The sequence below is a fragment of the Mesoplodon densirostris genome, chromosome 2 (genome assembly GCF_025265405.1).
Source record: "Mesoplodon densirostris isolate mMesDen1 chromosome 2, mMesDen1 primary haplotype, whole genome shotgun sequence".
Taxonomy (NCBI): domain Eukaryota; kingdom Metazoa; phylum Chordata; class Mammalia; order Artiodactyla; family Ziphiidae; genus Mesoplodon; species Mesoplodon densirostris.
In genome coordinates this window covers 6,900,565-6,918,458 of record NC_082662.1, presented here as the reverse complement: position 1 = coordinate 6,918,458, position 17,894 = coordinate 6,900,565, and the positions used below count along the sequence as shown (strand labels likewise).

General features: G+C 49.5%; 1 protein-coding gene across 1 annotated transcript in view; it reads left to right on the top strand.

Annotated features, from left to right (window-relative positions):
• SLC2A5 (solute carrier family 2 member 5) overlaps positions 1 to 17,894 on the top strand; it is a 61,249-nt gene that overhangs the window by 18,798 nt on the left and 24,557 nt on the right. The gene's annotated exons all lie outside the window — the stretch shown is intronic.

Here is a 17,894-nt window from a genome sequence, read left to right as displayed (position 1 = left end):
GGAAGAGGCCACTGCAGAAGTCCCCGCAGACGCCCCACTGTCGCTTGGGTCTGTTCTTGTAAAGACGGAAACGGGTGAGTCGGGGAAGGATCTGGCTCATTCACTTCCTAGGTTAATTTTGTACAGGAAAGGCGACCAGAGGGTTAGGGAACACCCAAATACTGATTCTTCCCTGAAGGTGAAGGTTTGGGGGATTGGTTGGGGAGAGAGGCGCATGCATCGTGGGGTGATTTAAAAGAAAAAGGATTTAAAAGAAGCATCCGTATCTCTATAACCTATGACTCTTCCACCAACCCTTTCGTCTTAGGTCAGAAAACAATTTCTCTGTTCAGTCACAGAAGCCACTGGCTAAGAATGGGAGGTGTAACTGTCACCGTGCGTGTGGGGCCTTGGGGAAGAAAAGTACAACTAACCCGATAGGTGCCCCTCCCTTGGGTCCCATGAGAACTCTGCAAAACTGATTTTCTGAACCTGTAAGAGGGTTCTGGATTAAAACCAAAGCCACACCCTACTGTTGATTCCTCTTTTACTCTCAAAAGCAAAATCTGTAACAGGAAGAGACTCTGAAAGGAATAGTCCTCCACAGAACTAGGTCCAAAACGCTCCTTTTGGGTTCCCTTTTTAAAAGGAGTTTTTATGAAAATCAGCAAGAGGTGAACATCCCTTTAGGATTCAGAGAAAGCTCTGGGCTGCCCTACAGAAGGCTACTTGTCAGTAAGGCGGTCTCCTTACAGAAATGGCCCACGTGAGGGGAGTCAGGGGGTCCCCTAAAGGCATTACAGCTCATCATGGGTGCCTAGCTGGTAAAGAGCCTCACGTTAGCTTCTAGAATGGAGCGGAAATTCAGGAAGTTGCTTGCTGCAAAAGAGGAGATGACTCACGGCTGAGTTAGTATGGGCCCTGGGGGAATGATGCTCGAATACCTCTTGTTCTGAAGGGGGCCCCAGAGGCCTCGGCTCAGATGGTGCAACATCGATGCCCGCTGGGCATGGCCTCTAAGGACTGGCCTGAGACCTGGGTTTCCCCAGACCGGCTGCAGCCGGAAAACACCTGCAGAGGGAGTCGGGGCTCAGAGAAGAGCATCTCCGTGTGCCCGGGCCTCCCTCACGTTCTCATTCCACCTGTGAGTTGCCGCTGCTGAGTATTTCCATGTCCCTCCCTCTGCTCCCCACCCCGTCTCTGCAGACGGGTGAACATGTTACTGCAAGTGGCGGACACGTGCGGGCAGGGGAGGGGCTCGTCCTGGTGCCCGGAGCATTGCAAACAGCACCATCGTGAAGCCCAGGAGGGTCTCCTGCCTCGGATCAGAGCCAGACAAAAGTGCGTTCCTTTTACACGTGGCTGGGCACCCGTGGGGTCTCTCTCTCGGCCAGTGTAGTTAATGTTTATCCACCCTCACCCCCCGGGCACAACTGTGTGACCTCGGCCTGAACAGGGGCTGCGTCTCAGCCCCCAGCCCCTCTCTGCTCAGGCACTTGCTGAACCTTGGTCTTTTCCTCAGGTTTACTGAACACTTTCTGCCTCTTTGCGCTTCAGAGTTGTGTCTGTCTGTGTTTGTTTTTTAATAAAGATTATGATTTGGCCCGGGGTTGAGGATGCAGGGAGAGCTCCGCCTGTGTCCACAGCAAGAAAAGAACACTTTTGCAGGCTTCCCGTCTTGGCATAATGGCATCGCGGGAGGTTTTGTGCACATGCAAAATTGTAATGCAAACCCTGACCGCCTGGATCAAGGCCAAAGTCTTGCTATTTTTAATTAAATAAACTATATTTCTTTTGTGTATTTGGTAAACCGACTGCCGTTGATGTGAAGTCTTTGTCCTTCTCTGTGGGCAAATGCAGTCGGGTAGGTGGCCACTGGTTGGTATAGCCAGCTTCTCCTGAGTTTGCCTGGTCTGGGTTGGGGAGCAGGGGTGGTGGTGTTTAGAATACAGATTCCAAGGCCCCGTCCCATATGGGGATCAACAAAGCCAAGTTCCAAGGACCCACAGCTTAGGGCTAAACTCTCATGAGTGTGACACTCCAGATACTGAGCCACCAACCATGTCTCCCTTCTTGCATGATTCTATCCCTACACCCGGTGACCCTCTGCAGTGGCAACTAAGGCTCCCAGGTGGCCGGGAACTGCTGGGGCACAAAGGCTCTTCTCTGAAGGAAGCAGCCTTCCAAAACCAGCCATCGGAGCCGGCTGCCTCGTTCAGTGCAGAACTTCGCAGCCCTGCAGCCCTGCCTTCAAGTCTTTTTTTTTTTTTTTTTAACTGCTACATCTTGGGAACTTTGCTCCCAAAAGCGTTCCTTGTTTATTTGTTCTACTTCCTGGATTTTGTAAAGCTAAAAATACATCAACTATCAAGAGAATGAGAGGACAAGCCACAGACTGGAAGAAAATATTTGCAAAAGACACATCTGTGTATCTATACAAGATGATGGATGCTAACCTACTGTCATCATTTCACAACGTATGTGAATTGCCATCACGCTGTACACCTTGAACTTATACAGTGAGGTGTGTCTATTATTTTTCAGTGAAACTGGGGATTGGGGGGAATGCACATCTAATAAAGGACTGTTACCAAAATATACAGCGGACTCTTTTTTTTTTCAAATTTTTATTTATTCATTTTTGGCTGCGTTGGGTCTTCGTTGCTGCACGTGGGCTTTCTCTAGTTGTGGCGAGTGGGGGCCACTCTTTGTTGCAGGGCACAGGCTTCTCATTCCAGTGGCCTCTCTTGTTGCGGAGCACGGGCTCTAGGCACGCGGCCTTCAGTAGTTGTGGCACGCAGGCTCAGTAGTTGCGGCTCATGGGCTCCAGAGTGCAGGCTCAGTAGTTGTGGCGCACGGGCTTAGCTGCTCCGCGGCATGTGGGATCTTCCCGGACCAGGGCTCGAGCCCGTGTCGCCTGCATTGGCAGGCGGATTCTTAACCACTGCGCCACCAGGGAAGCCCTACAGTGGACTTTTAACACACAGCAATAAGAAAACAAACAACCCGATTAAGAAATGGGCCAAAGACCTTAACAGCTGCCTCACCAAATAAGATACACAGATAGCAAATAAGCATGTGAAAAGATGCTCCACATCATGTGTCACCAGTTAACACAAATTGAAACAGCGAGATACCACTACCCACTTATTAGAATGGCCAAGATCCGGAACATCAACAACACCAAATGCTGACAAGGATGTGGAGGAACAGGAACTTTCATTCATTGCTGGTGAGAATGCAAAATGGTGCAGCCACTTTGGAATGAAGTTGGGTAGTTTTTTACAAAACTAAACATACTCTTACCAGCAGTCACGCCCCTTGGTATTTACCAAAACGAGTGGAAAACTTACGTCCACACAAAAACCTACACACAGATGTTCAGAGCAGCTTTATCCATAACTGCCTAAAACTTGGAAGTAGTTAAGATGTCCTTCAGCAGATGAATGGATAAATAAACTGTGGTGCATCCAGACAAAGGAATATTATTCAGCACTAAAGAGAAAGGAGCCATCAAGCCACGAAAAGACACGGAGGAAACATAAATGCATTACTGAGTGAAAGAATTCGATCTGAAAAGGCTGCATGTTGTACGATTCCAACTATAGGACATTCTGGAAAAGGCAGAACTATGGAGACAGTAAAAAGATCAGTGGTTGCCAGGGGTTGGGGGGAGGGAGGTGGAGCACAGGGGATTTTTAGGGCAGTGAAACCACTCTGTGTGACCCTATGATGATGGATACTTGTCAATACACATTTGTCCAAACACACCATGTCCAACACTAAGAGTGAGCCCTGATGTAAACTCTGGACTCCGGGTGATAATGAAGTGTCAGTGCAGGTTCATCCCAGGTGACCAGGGTACCACTGGTGGGAGGTGTTGATGCTGGGGAGGGCTGTGCAGGTGTAGGAGCTGGGGGCACATGGGAAATCTGTATCTTCCCTTCAATTTTGCTATAAACCTAAAACTGCTCTACGAAAATAAAGTCTTAATATAATTAATTAATTTAAAAATACATTGACTAGCCCCTAGAAATGGCTTGCATCTTTTTAATATTAGTTTTGTTATTAAGATGCAACTTGGCAGGGAGGGATAGATCGGGAGTCTGGGATTGACATGTACACACTGCTGTCTTTAAAATAGATAACCAACAAGCATCTACTATAGAGCAAGGAACTCTGCTCAATACTCTCTAATAACCTGAATGGGAAAGAATTTGAAAAAGAATAGATACATGTATATGTATAACTGAATCACTTTGTTGTACACCTGAAACTAAACAACATTGTTAATTAATTATGCTCCAGTATAAAATGAAAATTAAAAAGAAATTTAAAATAATAAAATAATAAAATTATCACACACAAAAAGATACAGCACACACAAACTTAAACAATACAAAATTAGCAGTGTCCTGTCCTGTTTCTTCCGGGCAACCACTTGGGAGGGTGTTTTAGCTACTCTCTCTTGCCTTGATCTCCATACCTTGAACCAGGTGCTACATGCTTATCTGTGCGAAAATGGAAGAAGCCTTTCCCGGCTGGCGCTGAGAGACCTTCCTGAGACTCTCCACTCCTCATTAGGTGCTGTGTTCCTCTCCCCATCCACCCCATCTCCCCTCGGTGACCCTCCATCACCTCTTCCCTGACCTTCCCACCAGCCCCCTCGTCCTGCTTAGGGAGGCTCTGAGCACCACCCAAGGCACAGTCTGGCCAGGCGACCTGGCCTGAGGGACTCCAGGGGAGGCAGCGAACAGTCCAAGCTCTCAGGCCTCCTCTGACCTGTACCTGTCCCCCTCTCTGGAGTCGCCTCCGCCTTCCTCACCCCAGCAAAGAGCACACACTTCCATGCTGGTGATGCTTGTGGTTTTTCCCAACCCCAGCAAGCAATCGTCTGACACCAGCTATAGGACCAGCTCGCTGTCCTGCGGTTCAGCTCTGACACTGTCTACCTGGAGACAGCACCACACCCTCAGGTGAAGGTCTCAGTCCTACAGACTGTCTCCCACTTCAGGTACCAACTGAAAGTCCAGGTTCTCACCTGTGCTTCTGACCAACCACCGTAGACTGGAGATTCCCACTGGAGACCCCCTCTTTGGGTTCGATTAATTTGCTAGATTAACTCACAAAAGTCAGAGCAACATTTTACTTATTAGATCACTGGTTATTACCATGGACATAATTCAAGAACAGCCCGATGGCAGAGATGCACAGGACAAGGTATGCAGAAAGGACACGGAGCTTCCATGTCCTCCAAGTCCTACTCTCCCCAAACCTCTGTGTTTTCCTGTCCTTTTGGGTTTTTATGGAGGCTTCATTATATGACTGATTAAATCATTGGCTATTGGTGGTTTATTCAACCTCCAGCCCCTCTCTCCTCCCAGGAGGCTGGTGGCGTAGGACTGAAATTTCCAACTCCCTAATCACAGGATTTGTTCCCCTGGCAACCAGCCCCATTCTTTGCTTACCTAGGGGCTTTTCCAAAAGTCACCTCGTTGACATAACAAAGACACTCTCGGGGCTTCCCTGGTGGCGCAGTGGTTGAGAGTCTGCCTGCCGATGCAGGGGACACGGGTTCGTGCCCCAGTCCGGGGAGATCCCACATGCCGCGGAGCGGCTGGGCCCGTGAGCCATGGCCGCTGAGCCTGCGCGTCCGGAGCCTGTGCTCCGCAACGGGAGAGGCCACAGCATTGAGAGGACCGCGTACCGCAAAAAAAAAAAAAAAAAAAAAAAAAAGACACTTTTGATGCTGAGGAAATTCCAAGATTTTAGGATCTATGTGCCAGGATGGGATGAAGACCAAATATATATTTCTGATTATAAATCACAGTATCACAGTGCTGCTCCATACTGTCCCATGCTGTTCCCTCTCCCTGGAAAGCCCTTCTTTTCCCTTCTTGCTTGGCTCCCTGCTTCTGCCCTTAGCCAGCAAACACCCTGAAGACCACCTCCCTCTGCTCCATGGCCTTCTAAGCAGACCTCTGAGATGCCATGGTGTCCATAGAGACCAGAAGTTGCAGGGACCACTCTACCTGGCCTGTTTCCCCAGAGCCTGCCCAGTTCTGGGCACAGAGTGAGATGCTAGGGTCAGCCCAGCATGCATGTGGGGCTTAAGCCTTTCACATCCAAAAAGTTAGAAGTTTGGGGGGGAAGAGGTAAATGACTTTTTTTTTTAAATATATTTATTTATTTATTTGGTTGGTTGGTTTTGGCTGCGTTGGGTCTTCGTTGCTGCACACAGGCTTTTCTCCAGTTGCGGCAAGCGGGGGCTACTCTTCGTTGCGGTGCACGGGCTTCTCATTGTGGTGGCTTCTCTTGTTGTGGAGCACAGGCTCTAGGCACGCGGGCTTCAGTAGTTGTGGCTCGTGGGCTCTAGAGCACAGGCTCGGTAGTTGTGGCGCACGGGCTCAGTTGCTCCACGACATGTGTGATCTTCCCGGACCAGGGCTTGAACCCATCTTCCCTGCATTGGCAGGAGGATTCTTAACCTCTGCGCCACCAGGGAAGTCCCTAGATGACTTTCTGAATGAAGCATGTGGGTTCCCCCACCAAAAAACCCCCCAAAACTCAGAATCACTTATTGGAGCAGAATCCAGGCTCCATGAAGAAAAGGTTTGCCTGGTGTTATGGGGTCAGGACATTGATAGTAGCTAACAGCTAATGTTTACTGAGCTCATTACATTTGGGGCCAAAGGAGGTCACCCTTCTCAGCAGAGGCCCTAGTGATCGCACAGGTTGCAGGCCTCCCATAGAGTCAGCCCAGCCTGTTGATAAGACTAAGCCGTGCACTGCTTGCAGGATAAGGAAAAGCACTCCCAACAGGGCCTTAATAGGGTCTCAGAGTGGGAGGGACATTTAGTGGGATATTTAGCGATTTTTTTTTTTTTTTTTTTTTTTGCCGCACAGCACAGCTGGCAGGATCTTAGTTCCCCAACCAGGGATCAGACCTGTGCCCCCTGCGATGGAAGCATGGACTCCTAACACCTGGACCACCAGGAAGTTCCCTTTAGTGGCGTTTTTGAAGTGTGGTTTAAGGTGGGCCTTTTAATGTGCTGGGGATTGGGCGAGGGTCATGACATCCCAGTTTTGCATCCGTGGGCATAGTGGGGTAAGCATCTGGAGGTGAAGAATTTAAAGAGTTTGGGGTGTAAACTGTCACGATGCTTTCTGTTAAAGAATGCATCGTTTCTTAAAAGTTCTTGGAGGGAAGTAGAAGTTACTTGTGGAAACAAAAAAAATGTTGCCCACAATTCCAGTTCTACAAGGAAGAAGTCATTAGCCCCTGACCTATAGCATACCCTGAAAGGAATTCAGGATGAAGTACTCTGTGTTTTGGGCACATGGGGCCCTAGATAGTTAAGATGCATGTCTAAGAAAGAATTTTGATGACCCCAGATTCTATGCACCTTCCCATGCATAGCAAAGCACTAAAATCATTAACTGGAGATATCTGTTTTCTGTGATTAGCATTAATCTTTTAACAAGATGTAGGCTTGACTACATGTATTTCCCAGTCAAAAAATTTCATATATATGCTCCTCCAATACCTCTTTCAGAGCAGTTTCTCAGAGCTCTCTGAGAGGCTGTATCCTGGGCCATAGTCATCAGTAAGATACTGAATAAAACTCAACTCACAGCTCTTACGTTGAGCTCTTATTTTTTTCCAGATGACACTTGCAACTTATATCTTTCTGGGCCAGTCTCCTGGGAGTAGTAAAGTGATGCTGATGAGGGCAGCCACATCTTCACCCAGCCATGTCTTGGCAGACAAACCATGGTCCAAGAAAGGGGGTCAGGAGAGACAGGTGTGTGAACAAAGAGGGTCTGGAAGGAGAGAAACTGGGTCAACCAGGCCTCTGCCATTCCTAATGGTGTCACTCTGGGCAAAGAATTGTGATCTCTCTTAGTCTTGATTTCATCTAAAAAGGAGATATTAATGAAACTAACATGAGACCCAGTGCTTAGTACAAGGACTGAGCCAGAGGAAAGCTCTACAAGACGCAGCTGTCATTATTCTCCGTTAGCTTTTCTTGTGTTACCTAAGACCCCCTGAAGGGTCGACTACTTCCTGCCCCTCCCCCACAGCTGGATCCTCCCCTCTGTTTCCAGTGCCCCAGGCCCAGCTCCAGACGGAACAATCTCACACCTACTCTTATCGGGCAGTCCCTATTTGACAAGCATCTGGGGAATTTCCCATGACCATTAAGTCAGAGATGGGAGCAGGCTCTCCCTTTCGCTAACATTTTCTGCAGCTTCTCTTCTCCCCGGCACCCAGCGAATCGCTGGATTTGCCTGGACCCGTTGCATCTGGGAGATCTTCTCTCAAATACCAGCAGACAGCGTTTGTCTCTTCCCTGTCTCGGCACCACCACCCCAGGAGGAAAAGCAGACGGGGAGCCTCGGGCGTCGGAGGGCAGGTGCTGTCTGAAGTTAACCAGCCAGCGCCATGATGAGTGACATGAGTGACGAGGAGAGCACTGGGGACACTGTGTCAGCCCTGGGGGTGAGTCCGCCCTGGCTGGGCACAGATCCGGGAGACCTCGGGGCTGGGTGTCCACGGGGAGTCGCCGATGCCACGTTCAGGAAAAGCGCAGAGCAGTGCTTCTGACTTTCTTGAGAGCCGGGACCACCCGGGGTTCTTGTTAAAATGCAGGTTCTGGGGCTTCCCTGGTGGCGCAGTGGTTGAGAGTCCGCCTGCCGATGCAGGGGACACGGGTTCGTGCCCCGGTCCGGGGAGATCCCACATGCCGCGGAGCGGCTGGGCCCGTGAGCCATGGCCGCTGAGCCTGCACGTCTGGAGCCTGTGCTCCGCAACGGGAGAGGCCACAACAGTGAGAGGTCCGCATACCGCAAAAAAAAAAAAAAAAAAAAAAAATGCAAGTTCTGATTGAGCGGGTCTTGGGTGGAGTCTGAGAGTCTGTGAGCCTGTATTTTTCACAAGCTCCCAGGTAAGGCGGCTGCTGCAGACCTAGGAGACCTAGAGGAACTCTGGTTCCGGGGGCTTCAAGAGCGGGGGCGGATGCTTGCAGGGCTTGGCTTCAAGGAGAACTTGCGTGGCCCGGCAATACCCACTGGGCTTCTGGCTTCCGTAATATGTTCCTTAAGACCCCAGGCTGGACACGTAAAATGTATTCTCTGGTCCTGGGGCGTCACGTAGCACTAGATCCTGTGGGATGCTGTAACCGTTCAACAACCGACCAACTGGAGGCGGCGGGGGCCTTGGTTTACAGCCGGTGCTGATATCGGTGATGCTCCCACTGAGGATCTTGTCAACTGACTGTAGGGAAAAGTGTGCGCTTCAGGGGAAAGTCGCGCATTGTTTACAGCACACTTCCCCCTGGCACAGCGCTCTGCCCTTGTACTACCTTTTTTTTTTTTTTTCTGCGGTATGTGGGCCTCTCCCTGCTGTGGCCTCTCCCGTTGCGGAGCACAGGCTCCGGACGCGCAGGCTCAGCAGCCATGGCTCACGAGCCCAGCCGCTCCGCGGCATGTGGGATCTTCCCGGACCGGGGCACGAACCCGTGTCCCCTGCATCGGCAGGCGGACTCCCAACCACCGCGCCACCCGGGAAGCCCCTTTGTACTACCTTTGAACCTACAATTCTGCAAGTTGTAGGTAACTGATGCTGGAACTCACACAACTCAACATCAAAAAAATCCAAGCAACCCAATTTAAAAATGGGCAGAGGATCCGAATAGACATTTTTCCAAAGACATACAGATGGCCAACAGGCACGTGAAAAGATACTCAGTATTACTAATCATCAGGGAAATGCAAATCAAAACCACGATGAGATATCACCTCACATCTTTCAGAGTGGCTGTTATCAAAAGGACAAAAAATAAGTATTGATGAGGATGTGGGGAAAAAGGGACCCTCGCACTGCTGGTGGAAGTGTAAACTGGCCCAGCCACTATGGAAAACAGTATGGCAGTTCCTTAAAAAATTAAAAATAGAACTACCGGGGCTTCCCTGCTGGCACAGTGGTTGAGAGTCCGCCTGCCGATGCAGGGGACATGGGTCCGTGCCTTGGTCTGGGAAGATCCCACATGCCGCGGAGCGGCTGGGCCTGTGAGCCATGGCCGCTGAGCCTGCGCGTCCAGAGCCTGTGCTCCGCAACGGGAGAGGCCACAGCAGGGAGAGGCCCACGTACCACAAAAAAAAAAAAAAAGAGTAAATCCTAAGCATCCTTATCACAAGGAAAATTTTTTTCTTTTATTTTGTATCTATAGGAGATGATGGATGTTCACTAAATCATTTCATGATGTACGAGAGTCAAACCATTATGCTGTACACCTTAAATTCAAACAATGTTGTCAATTACATCTCAATAAAACTGGAAGGAAAAAAGTCATAATTTTCACCTTTTATCTTGAAAATTATCCTTTAACACTATTAACGTAAGGTCACTAACCCCAGAGTCAGAAAGAGATGGGCAAAGTAGCATACTATTCTAGAGTATTCCAGCATTTATTCCCTTGCTTTTACTAGGGAGAAATTCACATAAAATTAACCTTTTTAAAGTGTACAGTTCGGTGGCCTTTAGTACCTTCACAGTGTTATATAATCACCACTCTATCTAGTTCCAAAACATCTGCATCACCTGCAAAGGAAACCCCACACCCATTAAGTAGTCACTCCCCATTCCCCTCTCCCCCCAGCCCCTGGCAACCACCAATTTGCTTTCAGTCTCTATGGATTTACCTTTTCTGGATTTCTCATATAAATAGAATCATACAGTATGTGACCTTTTTGTGCCTGGCTTCTTTCACCTAGCATAATATTTTTGAGGTTCATGTAGCTTGTGTCAGGACTTAATTTCTTTTTAGATCTGTGTAATCTGTTGTGTGTATATATCACAATAATGTTTATCCAATCATCCATTGGTGGACGTGTGGGCTGTTTCCACCTTTTGGCTATTGTGAATAGCGTTGTTATGAATATGCATATACATATATTTGCTTGAGTGCCAGTTTCTTTTTTTATTCTTTTGGAATTAAAATATATCTAGGAGTAGAATTGCTGATCATATGGTAATTCTGTTTAACTTCTTAAGGAATCACCAAACTGCTTTGCACAGCAGTTGCACCATTTTACATTCCCACTGGCAACATACAATGGTTCCAGTTTCTCCACATCCTTGCTCATGACATGGATGAGCCTGGATGACATTATGCTAAGTGAAATAAGACAGTCAAAAGGACAAATACTCGACGATTCCACTTATATGAAACAACTAAAGTAGTCAGGTTCATAGAAACAAAAAGTAAAACAGAGGTTGCCAGAGCTGGGGGGAATTATTGTTTAATGGATATAGAGCCTTAGTTTAGCAAGATGAAAAAGTTCTGGAGACTGGTTGTACAACAGTGAATATACTTAGCACTACTGAACTGTACACCTAAAAAAGCAAATTTTTGTTATAGGATTTTTACCACAGTTTGAAAAAAAAAAGAGTGGTCTACCCAAGGTAATGTGTAACCAATGAAGCCACTCGGGTCCCTGAGAAGCCTTGTGACCCCCTGGCTTTCATGCATTCTGTCCATGATTCCCAAAGGTCACTCTTTAGTGCATGGGCACTCTGATAGGTGAGGTCAAATTCTGTTCTTGGAAAGAAAACTTAGGAACCTTGTATCGTCTCTGAAGTTTACTCACCAGGTTTGTCAACATGATCCACAGCCTTTCTGCCTTGGGGGCATCTGATAAAATCTTGGACTGTGGAGCCAGACAGTTTGGATCAGGCATGTTTTCTCCCTCTTCCTTCCACCCACGTTGCAGAGTTGGGTTCTGATGGCCAGAATCCAGGCAGGCCTGGGTGAGGTGTAGCTGGCCCCACTGGGCACTGGGCTTGGGAAGTCTTGTGTTATCCTACCAGGCCCCCTGCAACAGGAGCGCTGCCTGTGTAGATAGCTGGATGCATGCCGGGACCTGCTAATTACTTCTTCCTTATCTACACCTGGAATGGGGATGACCCAGGGCTGTCTCCTGCCTTCCCACCCCTCCCTCCAATCAAGCAATCCACACACACTCTGCACCTTGGTAGCAGCTTCGTTTTGTGCCCTCCGAGGCACGTGCAGGCACTTCTGCTATAATGCAATGCACATGTTCTTAAAGGACCCCACTTTCTGTCATACGGCACATAAATAAATAACAGGATTTAAGGGGGAAATAGGGTTGGGGCAGACCACCACGCAATTTTAAAATCTGAACACAAAAACAAATACAGCCCTAATGAAAACAGCAGCCTGGGTAAATCTCCACTGACATTTGCACCCAGCAGCTAGGGGGTTCTCACTTTCTCCTTTAAAATGAGTGTTCTTAGGCCATTCGCTTCCAGTTGAGAGCCATGTCATCACTTTTTTTTTTTTGCGGTATGCGGGCCTCTCACTGTTGTGGCCTCTCCCGTTGCGGAGCACAGGCTCCGGACGCACAGGCTCAGCGGCCATGGCTCACGGGCCCAGCCGCCCTGCGGCATGTGGGATCTTCCCGGACCGGGGCACGAACCCGCGTCCCCTGCATCGGCAGGCAGACTCTCAACCACTGCGCCACCAGGGAAGCCCATGTCATCATATTTAAAAATCTGATTTAGGCTGTAGTCAAAACAAACAAATACATACATACATATATATATATATATATATATATATATAGAGAGAGAGAGAGAGAGAGAGAGAGAGAGAGAGAGAGACATGTCTTCACAGCTTCTTCAAGGGTAAGAGTCCCTTCCCGTTTTCTGTCCTAACAGACTTTCAGGCAAATGTTTGATGGTTATATCAGTAAGAAATGGGTTTGGCCACAAGTGACAGAAAATGAAAAAGAGGAGTGTTTTTCTTTCATGGGAAGTCCAGGCAGTGGTCTGGGCTGGAGCAGCACTTCAAAGGGGAAGGGACCCAAGCTCCTTGCATCTTCTTGCTCTGTCCTGTGTGGCCTCAACCTGTGGTCCAAGCTGGTGGCACCCGTATTCCAGGCAGCAGGGTGGCAAAAGGAACAAAGAAGAGAGAAAGGTTCTCACAAGCCAGTACATGACACCTTCGCATGTGTTGCTTTAGAGAGAACTTGTCATGTGTCCCTGCCAACCACAAGGGTGATGGGAAACCTAGTCTTTCCTTTGGGCAGCCTCAGGTCCTGCCCCAAATTCTAGTACTAGAAGGACTGGGCAAATGGATTTGGGGATGGGTTGGGGGAGCCACAGCAGTCTGTACAATAGAGGCCCACGACAAAACTTTAAAATTCCAGAACATTCCTAGTAGAGATGAGACCAAGAGTGACTTAAAGTCCTGGTATCGTCTGGTCTCAGAATGATGCCGAAAACTCGGTATGTGTGCGCCAGTGCCAAATCTCGGAGACAGAGTTTTGGATGAAGTAGAAAAGAATGGCTTTATTGCTTTGCCAGGCAAAGGGGGACACAGTGGGCTCGTGCCCCTCACAAACTATATGTCCCAACCCGGGAGGATTTGGTGAGGAGTTTTATAGCTATAGTTCAAGGATGGGGGTGCTGATAAGATTAGGGTGTGTGCAGGGCCTGTACTCCTTTAATCTGGCCTCAGGTAATCTGATGAGCTTCTGTGGTTCCTTTAATCTGGCCTCATGTGGTCTTCTTGAAAAGCTTCTCTGGACTGAAGAGTGCTGACATCTTCCATTTGTTGGGGGTTTTAGTTCCATAAAGAGCTTAAAGATATTGTCATGTGTATCCCTTGAGGCGAACCAGGACCCTGCCCCAAGGCCGCACTATTGTTTCTTGGCTGTTCCTCCCTTGTCTCTGCATTCCCTCCAGTCCCTGATTGGCAACTGTTCAAATCTGCCCTTTGGAACTGAGGGATGGTCATGGAGGCTGGAGTCTGTTCCCTACAAACAAGAAAAGGGGGACACAGAAAGGCTTCCGTGCCCAAGAGCACCACAGGGTCCTGCTTGGTTTCAAGAACAGCCCGGGGATTTGCCGACCTGCTTTGTGATGCTAATTCAACAGCTTACATCCTGGTTAAATTTTCCTATACAAACTTTTTTTTTTCTAATTCTGAAAAGCTTCATTTTCAGATAGACCATTTTTATTTTTTGTTTTATTTTAAAAGTAATACAAAAATCCTCTTAATTCCCCTTGGTGTCAATCACCTAGTTTTGTCAGTTTTACAACCTAAATATCTCTCAGATGCATTTGCTTCTCTAATCTCTGCCACCACGCACGTCCAAGTCACTGGCATATTTCACTTGCTCTGCAGCAAAGAACAGCTCCCTCTCCTCTTCCCCAAATCCACTGGTCTCTTGTCCCCTCATCAGTTCTCCTCTAGGCAGCCACAGTAAACTTTTCAAAACACAAATCTGGTCACCCTCCACCCTCTAATGCCTTTTTTCTGCTCCTAGAACAAAAATGAAGCTCCTTGGGCCTCCCTGGTGGCGCAAGTGGTTGAGAGTCCGCCTGCCGATGCAGGGGATACGGGTTCGTGCCCCGGTCTGGGAGGATCCCATATGCCGCGGAGCGGCTGGGCCCGTGAGCCATGGCCGCTGAGCCTGCGCGTCCGGAGCCTGCGCGTCCGGAGCCTGTGCTCCGCAACGGGGGAGGCCACAACAGTGAGAGGCCCGCATACCGCAAAAAAAAAAAAAAAAAAAAAAAAAAATGAAGCTCCTTCACATGGTCTATAAGTGCTAAATATAGTCTGGCCCTGCCTACCTCCCCAGCCTCCTTCTCCATCCAGCCTTCCTTTCCACTTTGTGCTCTTCAGCTACACAGATTGCAATTTCTCTTGTACCACAGGGCCTTGGCACATACTATTCCCTACCTGGAAGGCTCTCTCCACCACCCCATCCCCACTCCACCCCCCTCTGCTTAGGTAAGCTCTATTCATGCTTCCTTCCCATCTCAGCTCAAGTTCACTTTTTTAGGGAAGCCTTCGCTGACCAGCCCCCCAACCCCCTTCTTTAGAGTCCTTTTATAGTTATAAATTCATCAGTGTATTTATCTGACTAAATTCTGCTTATCTGGAGTCTAAGCTGCTTGAGGACAAGGCTTTTTTTTTTTTTGCACCCTGTTGTAACCCCCCTCTAGGACAGTAGTAGACTCAGTACATATAAATGTAAATATATGCTAGGATTGAAATCATTCCTAATCTCACATCCCAGAATAACCACTGTTTTCAGATTCTGATAAGTCTTCTAAAATCCTGTGCTAACATATTTATATTTTATGTTAATAATAACGTTTAATAGTAATAATATATGTTAATAATAATGATTTGGGAATTGAGATCTGGGACCCAAATCTTCATGTCAGAATCCTTGACAAGCAAGGATTCTTAGCAAGCACTTTCCCCATTGTGACAGGTTAGAGTGGACCTAACACACAGCCCTCTAAGAAAGAGGAAAATTCGCTTTGGGTCCTTTTCTCCCTCAATGATAAAATCCTAATATAGTTTCCCTGTAATGAACCAAACTGTATGGAAGGTGGGAAAGAGAAAGTCAGGAAGGCCCTGGCAGAACCCGGGTCTGGTCACTTTCCTATTACTTTAAAAGTGATTCTTTGTCTCTCAACAGAGGTAGTTTCAAGCACAGGTCCGTTTCTTGGAAACATTAGTACGTGTTCCTGTGACACACCTTGGCCTGCTATGTGCAATTAGCCAAAATATCCTTGGGTTAATCAGTGTTGTTTATTATTGTCATTTTAAACCCCAAGGCAAAAATAGGTTTCAACTGGCAGGTCCCCTTCCTAGCGCAGGCAGGACAGAGACAAGGGCAGGGTGGGGAGGGCGAGGGCCAGAGATGGGACACTCTCTTCCTCCCCGCCCCCGTTTTCAGCTCCCGCGGGTAATAAATAAACGTGGAAAGTTCCCAAAACCAAAAAGACACTTGCAGTGGGCGAGCCCGGCCCACACACCTCAGGTCGCCCTGACGCTAGGGTTCTGCAAGACCCCAGCAGGGACAGTCCCTGCCTCGGACCAGTGGGCCACTCCCTATTCTGAGCCCCCAGATCCCTGGGCGCCCAGAGGACCCCCTTCCCCCAAGGGCCTAAAGGCGGCCTGAGACCCCGAGGCTGCTGTGCCCGGGTCCCGGGGCCTGGAAGGACCGGGCAAGGGACACAGAGGACCTGGGCGGGGACAGTCCCCGAGCTCTGGGCCCACTCCCGACCGTTCCCGGCCCTCCGGGGCCCCCAGGTGCCCTCCCTCGGTGTCTCCTGGCCGCCGCGGGGCTCGAGGGTCCCAGGCTGAGGAGGCCGCGGGCAGGGCTGAGGGGAACCCGGGGCAGGGGCGAGGGGACAGCGCCCCACGGCCCAGCATCCCGGCGGCCTCCCCGCCGCGTTCTCTCCACTTACGCTGCGCTCCCGCCGCTGAGGCGCTAGTGACGCCGAGGCTGTACCTGCGCTGCCCCGGGGCCGCCGAGCCAGGTACTGCGGCTCCCCCCTCCCTTCCCCCTCCCCCCCACCAGGAGAGCCCCCTCCTGCCCAGGCCGGGCCGCCGGCTCCTCCCACCACCTCCACTCCAGGTGGGAGGTCGAGGCGGCGTGGCGGGGGGGGGGGGGGGGCGGGGGGGGGTGTTGCTCTGCATCGCCCGACACCAACCCCATCTCTCAGCTTTCAGCTCCCCAGGGAGGGAAGTGGAAGCTCTGGGCCTAGAAGTGGCTCTCCTGATTTCCTCTGGGCCTGGCAATGACCCATGGTGGCAAGCTTCTGACAGCTCTTTTTGCTTTCCCAGCCTGTCCCCTCCCCTTCACCCCCCCACCCCTCCCCCCCCCCACCGCCCCGCAACTAAAGTGCATTTTCTTTGGAGAATTTTTCAAAACTCTGAAATAATTGGGAACCTCTGGTCTTGCCAAACCTCAGCGGGAAATCATGGTATTAGGGCTGTGACCCAGGATTAAAAGGACAGGAAATGAAGTTAGAGAAAGGAAATGGTCAGTCCGACCCCCACTGCTCCCAGCACCTCCCTATCCCCCCAAACCCCCCACGTGAATGGGGAAGCAGGGACCAACACGCACACACACACGCTGTCACCTTCCTCTCAGCCTCCCACACAGAGGCACCTGATGACAATTCCCGAGTTTGCCACTCATGCCAAGACCACTGCCCGACACACAGTGGACCCCCAGTTAACTGTCATTTGAAGGTGAACAGGGGAAGATGTGACTACATTAACTGGATTTGTGCCACAACAAATAAAACGGGGAACATGCCCTGTAACGATGAAAGCCCATCGGCTTTGAGAGCCTGCCCTGGATTTTGGCCACTTGACCTGGTGTGGTGGCCACATGGCAGCCGAACACGCGCTGAGCACAGGGGGCCGACAGGGGCCTGGCCACGCATGGAGGACCCAGACAAGCATCTGTGACTCACTTTCCCTGCCCTGCAGATAAAAGGACTTGAAATAGTTACTGCTTTTGCAATAGTGATGATTACACAGAAAATCTCATCTCTAGGCGACTCTGAGTTCCTTAAAAAGGAAAATAAGAAACTTTCTGAGAAAAGTGTTCCGTGGTACTTTGGACAAAAGCCGACTTCCTAGTGGAGAGATTTGGCTGCAGGCTTCCTGGCAGGGACCACTCCTGAGAAGCCTCTAATGACCCCATCTCCGGCCCCCGTGTTACCTGGTGTGTTGTAGGGTCACCGGCACCTGCTGCTTTCCATGTGCTTGTGACGGAAATAACCCTTCCAGTCACTCACCACGAGCCTGACTTTCGCAGTAAGGAAATACCGCAGACTGTCCCAATCTGGAAGGCACTGTGCCTGCAGTCCCTGGGGGGTGCCTACTTGCTGAGCTAGACCCCAGACATCTCCCTTAAAAGAAGAAGCGAAAACAAGACAAACCTCTGGGTTCCCGAAAGGGTTATTCTGCCTTAGCCCGCCTATAAAAATGCTATTGGCTGTTACCTGGCTTGGCCAAAGTACAGCCAGAATGTCTTCTCTCGCCATTCAGTGCATTTGTTATTTTGGCTGA